Consider the following 10258-nt stretch of genomic DNA (forward strand, 5'->3'; position numbering starts at 1 on the left):
CCAGGGTCTCCGGAGTGTGAGACGGAGACGTTACCACTGAGCCACAAGTTCGATGCTTCAAAGCGGTACAAAAGCGCCTCTAGTGAACGCGGTGTTGCCTTAGAAACGAGCTGTTTCTAAGGCTCAGGCGTGCGTCGCTTGCTCAGGCGCACATTTCGTTGCTCGACGCTCACCGCGTCCGATGCGGGGCGCGTAGTCGGTGCGCCGTAGCCCATTGTCTTACACCCCTTGGCGGGTAGACGGGAACGCTGTCGCGTTCCACTCTTGAAGGCGAAGCTTAAGCGTCCTCCAATTTTTTTTCTGGGCTATGCATCTAACACCATGTACTTGGTTTCGCCAGGTCCAGTGATGTTGGCTGGTTAGTGTGGTCCTTTGCAGGTAAGTGCGAACAGTGGTGGCGCTAAAGTAGTAGCGCATTCTGCAATGGCCTGTGCACGTTGATTTCGAAACACGGTAAAAAAGGCAATCGTGTGCAGTGCGAGACACTTAACGCTACGGCACACGGTGTTTACGACTACAATAAGAATGATTGGGGCTTGACAGCAACCATGGGATGACTATGCCGGCAAAACAACACAAATGATGGTGTAGCGTGATGACAATTGTACGGCAACCATGACGACGATGATAGTAAATATGGTGTGACGACAACCACTGTTGTGATATGATATGATAGGACTACGGCGGAAGCACAACAATTATGATCAGGGGCCGTATTCTGTAACGGTGTGCTGTGGAACCGGTTCGGCCTGGCTGTTACGTCTGAGTTACGTCGCTGGGAGAAAAGTGTAACGCGAGGGAGACCAGTGAACGAGCGGCGTTCAGCCGCAAGGGCACCTCATCATTTTTCTTTGTACTTTAGGGACGATGACGTAAGTGAAGGATGCTGCTAGATTGGTAAAAAAATATATTGGTTTTTATAAAACACACGCACATTTAATGCCCAGCCATAACCACTAGCTTCGGACGGGGACAGCTGCCGGTTTAGTTTTATCTGCGTTGTGTTACATATTCATATCGCTGGTGGGCTATAGTTCAAGTAATCGAAGCTCTATTAGGATTTCGTCTAGCCGCGGCTGAGCTTCCTAAGGTGGACGATTGCGATGAGAGTTCCATCCACACATCCCACAACTTCGAGAATCTTGCCTCTGTCGAAGAAGCATTCTTGACCGCCGCTTTCTCCTGCACCGTAGAGGGAAATCTTACACCCCTTTTAAAGGCCAACAGCAACGAAATTTCGCTTGGGCAAAATTGTCTATAAACGCCTGACGTCTACTCTCAGAGTAATCTTGGCAAACTCACAGGGCTGGCAATTGCCTAATTTTGTTATTATCAGCTATTAAATAGCGCCAATGATGACGATGCGTGCACCTGGCGACAAAACGGCAGCGATGCGGAAATGGCGATCATAGAAGAACCGTACACAACTGTTGATCTCTCATTTGCGCCCCGCTGCGCGCAGGAGGCCAGGTGCAAAGCTCGCTCATCATTTGCGAACGTACTGACGTCTCTCCCGGCTTGCGTTTTCCTTGTTGTGTTCATGGTTTGAGCTGTTGCGAACACGCCGATGCGTTGTATGGCCATCGGGGGCTCGAATACGTGCTCGAACACGAGCGATAGCTGTGTAGCACACAACGCTGCGTAGACCAAGGTCGAACGCTTGTTTCCAGTTCCAGCTTTCAGAGGGAGAGGGTGCACCACGGCGCAACATGAAAGTGCGACGCGAACCAGCCAATGCGCAGAGAATATTTAAACTGCGGCACAATGCTGCACCAACAATGCCGCACAAGCTGCGCTTCAACAGCACACTTACCCATCAAGATCTGCTTGACAAACCCTTCCTCGGGCTGACGAAGTACTACATGCCGCGATGGCGCACGGGAACCGAAGGCAAGTTGTATTCAATGGCGATATTCTCGGCCCATCATTTCTACTAGCGCATCATTTTCAAGATAATTCGTGAGTTTCTATATCGGACGCGTCTAAGAATGCGAACGAAATCTTTCCTAATACAGCGCCAGAAGCGAGAAGGAACCGCATGCCCCATTTGTCACGCAGGAGGACGTTACGCGGCGGCAAGTCATGCAGGGATACGGTGTCGCCAGAGCGATATGGGTAAACTTTATCACGGCCGCAGTTCGGCCTGTCTAGCCGCGACTTGACGCAACGCTCTGCACCGAGCACCTCTAGCCCGACCGTGCCAATCCTCAGCTATATTTGTCATCCTTTACTACACATGTCACAGGTACAGCGGTGGCGTAGAGGTAGAGCATTCGCCTCGCATGCAAGAGGACCGTGGGTCGAATCCCGGTGCCACGCAATTTTCCACCGGTTTAAAAAAATGCGTGCGTTGATAAATTGCATAAACAGGCCTTGCGTACGGCCTGATGCCAGTCACCGGTAACGCACTCCCTCACCAGAGCACGACTGGCCACCCTGGTGCAGTACCTGGACACAACCTCCTATACGAATACAACAATCAAACCCCGGCCCTCAGTCCCCAGCAGCTGCGAAGCCACTGACCATGGTGGTGGTCAGACGTGTGACGCAGCAGAGGGTGCTAAGAATCCCTAGTTCCGGACAGGCCGCCATTGGAATCTGAACCAGGCAACGTTTAACGCTCCAACGTTATCTAGTGAGGCGAGTCTAGCAGTGATAGTGAAGGAATCGGAGGGCAGTAAATGGGATATAATATGGCTCAGTGAAGTCAGGAGGACAAAAGAAGCACATACAGGGCTAAACAGCGGGCATGTCCTGTGCCACCAAGGCTTGGCGGAGAGACGAGAACTAGAAGTCGGATACTTGATTAATAAGGTTATACCGGTGCTGGTTACATACAGAAACTCTATCGCATGAACAAGAGGGTGGCAGGTCTTGTTGTGAAACCCAATAAGAGGTACAATTTGAAGGTCGTACAGGTCTACGTCCCAACATCCAGCCATGATGATCAGGAAGTCGAAAGCTTCTATGAAGACGTGGAATCGGCGATGGGTAAAGTCAAAACAAAATACGCTATACTGATCGGCGACTTCAATGCCATGGTAGGCAAGAAGCAGGCTGGAGACAAGTCAGTGGAGGAATATGGCATAGGCTCTAGGAAAAGCAGGGGAGAGTGATTAGTAGAGTTTGGAGAACAGAATAATATGCGGATAATGAATACCTACTCCCGCAAGCGGGAGAGCCGAAAGTGGACGTGGAGGAGCCCGAAGGGCGAGACTAGAAATGAAATAGACCTCATACTCTGTGCTAACCCTCTCATCATACAAGATGTGGACGTGCTCAGCAAAGTGCGCTGCCGTGACCATAGGACCAACCCTTATATATAGCTTTCATTGATTACGAGAAAGCGTTTCAGTCGAAACCACCGCAGTCATGGAGGCATTGCGGAATCGGGGTGTAGACGAGCCGTATGTAAAAATACTGAAAGATATCTACAACGGCTCCACAGCCACCGTAGTCCTCCATAAAGAGAGCAACAAAATCCCAATAAAGAAAGGCATCACGCAGGGAGATACGATCTCTCCAGTGCTATTCACAGCGTGTTTACAGGAGGTATTCAGAGACCTGGATTGGGAAGAATTTGGGATAACAGGTAATGGAGAATACCTTAGTAACTTGCTATTCGCTGATGATATTGCCTTGCTTAGTAACTCAGGGGACCAGCTGCAATGCATGCTCACTTACCTGGAGAGGCAAAGCAGAAGAGTTGGTGTAAAAATTAATTTGCAGAAAACTAAAGTAATGTTTAACAGTCTCGGAAGAGAATAGCAGTTTACGATAGGTAGTGAGGTACTGGAAGTGGTAAGGGAATACATCTATTTAGGGCAGGTAGTGACCGCGCACCCGGATCATGAGACTGAAATAATCAGAATAACAAGAAGGGGCTGGGGTGCGTTTAACAGGCATTCTCAGATCATGAACAGCAGGTTGCCATTATCCCTCAAGAGAAAAGTATATAATAGCTGTGTATTACCGGTACTCACGTTTGGGGCAGAAACCTGGAGGCTTACGAAAAGGGTTCTATTGAAATTGAGGACGACGCAACGAGCTATGGAAAGAAGAATGATGGGTGTAACTTTAACGGATAAGAAAAGAGCAGATTGGGTGAGGGAACAAACGCGGGTAAATGACATCTTAGTTGAAATCAAGAAAAGGAAATGGGCATGGGCAAGACATGTAATGTGGAGGCAAGATAACCGATGGTTATTATGGATTACAGACTGGATTCCAAGGGAAGGGAAGCGTAGCAGGAAACGGCAGAAAGGTGGGCGGATGGGATTAAGAAGTTTGCAGGGACAACATGGCCACAATTAGGTCATCACCGGGGTAGTTGAAGAAGTATGGGAGATGCCTTTGCCCTACAGCGGGCGTAACCAGGCTGATGATGATGATGATGACTACAGATGTCATTAGTAGTCTGATCGGTCGATGAGTCCAGCGCTTCCGGCTGTTCCCTGTGTGCCAGGCAGTTGCCGGTGAAAGTTGGAGACGCCATGTCGTAGACGCCTAGATCGCTGAAATTGTCGCTTGCTGCTTTTTAAACGTGACTCGCAGTAGCGCGACGATCAGTTGTTACCGCAGAGCCAGCGGACAAGTGCGTGGTGAGCGAGCGCTTATCTGTTCGCCGAACGCGCAAACGTAACACGTTCGCTTCAGTGAACCCGAACAACGTGCTGCTGGTGAGGCAAACTAGCGCGCCATGAACCCTGTTCCAGATGCTTCGGCGTGCGATAAATTATGTTCTTTTAACGCACCAGCCACACTATACTCGCGGACTACTTTTCTTGGCTATGAAGTGAAGGCTACGAAAACTAATCGCGCGCCTCTTTCAGCACTGCTGGAAGTACTCCAGCAGTTTCGCTCGCGTTTCCTTACGTGGGAAATAGGAAAAAATAGTTCTTTTTTACAGCACCTAATTTGAAACAACACGTAACATTCACCGGTCAAATATTGGTATTTTATTGCACTTTTAGTTTGCTCTCGATTTTCCGCACACCCAAGACTGTCACACGTTCTGCACATTCATCAAACGCAAAACGACCCCGTGTCTTCTGGTGAGTTTTCGTAGCTTGCTGTCCCGCCAATCAACTCCCCTGAAAGGCTGTTGACTAACTTTAGCAACTAAAGACTGTTGAAGCACACACAAGAAAAGTTTTCCTAGCGTCTGCGCGGAAACGAAGTGAGCCTATCTGGAAATCGCAACCATCGGCACGTACAACTGTTCGTTAAAGACAGGGGGCAGGAACCTCGTCAAGCTGCAATTGTGCAGCTTTTTGTTCCAGCCCTTGCATTTTATTTTGCTGTAAAAAGGAAAATGCGAAATAAAGTTGCAAGTTGAAAGTTGAAAGTGAGCGAGTTGACTACTGCGCCGGCTCTACCGACGGCAGCGTCTGTGGAACGTCACCGTACGGCTTCTTCGGAGCTGCGACGCAGGCTGCGACGCTGGCTGTTCAGAACGTGTTACATATCGTATGTGAATGAACATTGGTTCACGCCGAGTTATTGTATTTGCCTTGACTAGAGAAGCTGTGCGACGTTGGAGAAACCGAAACCGGTGCCGAGCACGCTCGGACTACATTGCGTACGAATACAGTTATGTGCAGAAGCTCCGCCCCAGTAGCTTTCGATTCATAGCCAAAGAAAGTTGTCCGCGAGTATAGAGCGTAGAGAATCCAATTGTTGAAAATTTAGCTTACGTGGGCCACGCGTGGATCACGTCCGCGTTAAGCCGGACTATATCGTACCTTTAGCTTGGAGACCCAATAGCCCTTATTCTTCGAGCGGAGGCACAATGCATCGAGGCCCTGCTCTTGAACGTAGACAACGATAGAGAAAATCGGCTCGACTGGGAGAATATTGGTCGCATTAAAGGAACATCGCGGGCGTGCTACAGCATTGTCACAGCCCAAGAAGCAGCTGGCAAGGTATACTAACTCTCTGGCTTGCAAACGTGCGGGACCTGTTCGCTGATACACGGGAACGGAATACAAGCAAGGAAAGCAGACAGCAAGGGTGCTGGTTCTGCACGTTCTTCACTGTACGTCACTGTCGCCGGGCGATAATGGCAACGCTTTTTTCAGTTTCGTTGTGAAAACAGCATCGATTTTTGAGAGCTCTTTGTGACGCACTGACCTGTATTTCAAGCCTAAGGTTTTGCACAGGGGCTACTGTACGTGCAAATGATCTGAACCTGGGCTTTTTATGCGGTCGAAAATTTCCCAGCAGTCGGCCTTTAAAGCGAAGCTTCGTATGGCTAGGCGAAACGAAAATGCGTCTGTTCGTGCTGCTTGTGTACAGAAAACTGTAATCATCAGCAATGGCTTGACCGTCGTCGTCTTCTTCCACAGCTAGCTCCGTTGCCGCTCATCATTACAGCTTCTGGAATGATGAGCGGCAACGTGCACGGCAACGTGTGCGGCCCCCGTGTAAACACCGGGGCCGCACGTTTCAGCTTCGCTGTTAAACCATCGGTGAGGAATGATTGGGCAGTGATTTTTTTCTTTTCCTTTAACCGCAATTACAATAGCGACGGCGGTAATGATGCGACTGACAGACGGTTATGACAACCCAATAACTTCTACCTTCCAGACGCACTACTTAAAACAACCTGTGAGGAAAAATAAAGCCGGCAGATGCTACGCCCTGTGGGAATCGATGTTATGTGAAGCAATCTGCGAGGAGCCTACTAAGTTAAGGAAGCCACCATGAGAGCACCAAGAGGTAGGCAGTTATTTCACGACCATGTTCTCACGCATGCCGTGAGATTCATGTAGTTACCTATCATTCTTTTGTCGTAGACTCTTGTCATACATTGCCAACTGTGGTACGTGCCAAGTTTACGAAATGACCATGAGAGCACCAAGACGTAGGCGGCTACATAGATACTGTCAAAGCGACAAATTTTCACCATGAAATGCTTCACATTAAAAAAAAAACAGCGCACACAGCAGTACGTCGCAATGTCAACGTTACCAAATCTTGTAGCCCGCGGTCTTCTAGTTTGTCACAAATCCATCGCACTCGGTTTTTGAAGAGCCTAAGATGCCTTCGGAACTGTGCTTCGCTCACGCCGAATGCGTCACATCGCTGCCTTTCGTCACGTCGTTGGCTTTGGCCTACGCTCGCCAGCAACACAGCCAAAGAAGATGCTATCGGCGTCTCTCTCGTAGCGCCCGCCAGCGCGACACTAGCCTACGGCCTAGGTTGCTCTTGCAACCATCGAGGTCATGCTCGCGACCACGCGCGACATTCGAGCGAACCACTTTTTCGCGGTTCCCCTTGTAGGAGACGATGGGTTCGCTTCCACATGATTCACTACCTGTGTGACGACAACAAAGCCTGCAGTCACGCCCACCAGGGATGACGACAACAAAGCGCCGACCAATGGCGTTCGTGCGAGTGAACCGGTTCCAGAGCGAACCGTTACACAATACAGCCCCAGGATTATGACGGTGGAGCGATGAACAAGCACGGCGACCATGATGGTGCCGTGGCGACGATGGCACAACAAAGATGCAGGAACTGAGATGACGACGACGGAGATGACGATTGGGTGACGACAATAATAAAACAGCAACCACGATAGCGACATGCGACGATGACAGGACAACGAAGAAAGCACAGAATTACAACCACTCTAATGGAGATGGCGTGATGAACATATCACCACAACAACCACAACAGCGGCGCGACGATAATGATATGACAACGACGATGGAGGCTCTCTGACGATGACCACAATGACTGCCACGACAATGGCCGAATGAAAACAACAACAATGGCAATGGCAGAACAGCCACAATGGCGGCGTGACGATGATGTCGCAAAAATGAAGACGGAAGCACCGCAATGATTATAACGGCAATGATGATGGTATGACGACGATGCTACAACTGCTGCGACGGCGTGGAAATGATGGCACCACAACGGCAGATGCAGGGCTACTTTGACCACGACAATGACGGTATTGTGGCGGCGACGGCATGACAACAGCCACGATGGTGGCACAATGACGATGGCAATACAACGAAGGGAGATGAACGACTACTATGACCACGGTGGTGACGACTGCAGTGTGTTGATTGCACGCAAAGAACCACGGCGGCGGCGTGAACGATACTGGCGCAGCAGCGACGACGGGTGTCCAACGACGGTGAGCACGACGATGACAGTGGAATGATGATGCTTTATGACAATGGCACGCAAACCTAGTCGGCGGTGTGACAACGGTGGCACGACAATGACGACGAACGCACAGTGACGGTGACCACGGTAATGACGTGGATGGCGTGACAACGGCAGTGTTTACTTACACGGAAGACAGCGAACAGCTGTTTTTGAGGGATGAATGCTGCTGCTAGAGCGCGTGCTATGAACTGCGCCAATAAACGAATGATAAATAAATATCGTGCTCTATGTAGCCAAAATCGCATATCCAGTTCATCAACTACCTGTTGTACAAAGTTTATCCCCGTATATTTCGTAGCGTGCTCCAAAGAACAATTTAAATGGTGGAATTAGGCGACCATATGGACGCTGACGCTAGACGTATTTGTTATTCACTTCTTTCTGCGATAAACGCACTGCCTGACAACTGGAAAAATATCTAGAGCCCTATATTGCCTAGTTGATGCAGCGTAAAGGCATCCGACCTATCGTAGCAGATAGCTAGGACTTCTAGGAAGTGCGACCACAAAGTCTGAACATACCCGAGTGGCTCGAAGGCACGCCTCTGTGAATTTCCTGTGTGACCCCGTGCAACTGACCGATAAGAAAAGTTCCGGGGCCATTTTATTTCCCAAAATAAAAGATAAGCCTGCCCGACGCTTCTGTGTTTTTTACTAAAGCGACAGAAAAACTGCCTCGTTCTGCGCATTTAGGAGCTGCGAAAAAGTACTGCAGTCATGGACATTGAGAACATGGTCGAATGACCGGTATTCAAATATAGTCCTATCAGCAGGTCAATATTTCCAATGGTACGAAAGTTAGGTTTTGATATGTTGTATGAAACCACCAGTATACAATGTGTCTGCACTCTGTATATTGTGTCTTACCAATTCATTGTACTTAAAGAATAATAAACATAACTGAACTTAATTGAACTAACGTTAGCCAAGCGATTAAATAAAGAAAGATTTGAAAGACACGGTTAGTTAAAGAATTATGAGAACTACGGTGTTCGACACTCCGAGGTTTAACAATCGAATACCATAGGTCCTAAAATGGTATCTTGTACCATGTTCTTTATTTTTATTTTTTGTTGTTGGTACAAGTAGGTTGGGGCACCCTATATATGCTGGTGCCCAAAAAATATGCAGTCTTTATGCATGCGAAATAGCCAGACATTTAAGAGCAGCTTCATGTATATATATATATGTACTTGAATGGTAGATATGAAGAAAGGAAAAAAAACACACGGCAGATTTAGCGCGCTTTGTATTTATGCAATTGAGTGCACCAAGCCATTACTGACCTAAATTTGACTGTTTGCTCGTTTATACTGAACTCATACGAAGGAACGCACCCACGTTTCTCATCGGCTGCGTACGTTTCATACGTGCAGGGCGCATTTCACGTGTGCAGTGAAAAGCAAGAAAGACTGCAGCATCACGACAATGGCAACTGCAATGTGACGGCAACAGAACGGTAATGAAGACGGCATGATGATGGCATGTAGACGACGATGATGATGATGGCTAAACGACGGTGGCGCGATGGCAGTGATGACAGTGATACAACGAGGAGGACGATATGACAATGAGCCCAATGATTATGACGGCGACGGTGAGATGACAACGATGACACAACCGTGACGACGAGGTATACGATAACAATGAAGGCGGCCCTGAAGGCGACATTTCGTCTACTGCAGTGTAACGATCATTAGTTAAACCTTACACAACAACGTTACATCAGAACAACGTATGGCATCTCGGTTCGCAAGGACATTACTCATTTGCGCATCGAAATAGAGCGGAACGATGTCCATGTAGAGCTATTGTGCGTCCACTCGTGTGTGTGTGTGTGTGTGACGTAAACATAATGGCTTCAAGAACAACAGAAGCCACTCACTTCCTGGTAATGTCCCGTTGCATGCTGTTTTGGCAATACAAATCCAGTGGTACACTGATATAGGAAACTGAAACAGTTTTAATTCGTAAAATTGTAACTATTTGTAATTCGTAAATTGTAAATTTGTAAACTAATGCATGCTTACAGTTAGGCTGACTTCAATATCGTTTTAAGGCTGGCCGATAGT

The sequence above is a fragment of the Dermacentor variabilis genome, chromosome 11 (assembly GCF_050947875.1).
Source record: "Dermacentor variabilis isolate Ectoservices chromosome 11, ASM5094787v1, whole genome shotgun sequence".
NCBI lineage: Eukaryota > Metazoa > Arthropoda > Arachnida > Ixodida > Ixodidae > Dermacentor > Dermacentor variabilis.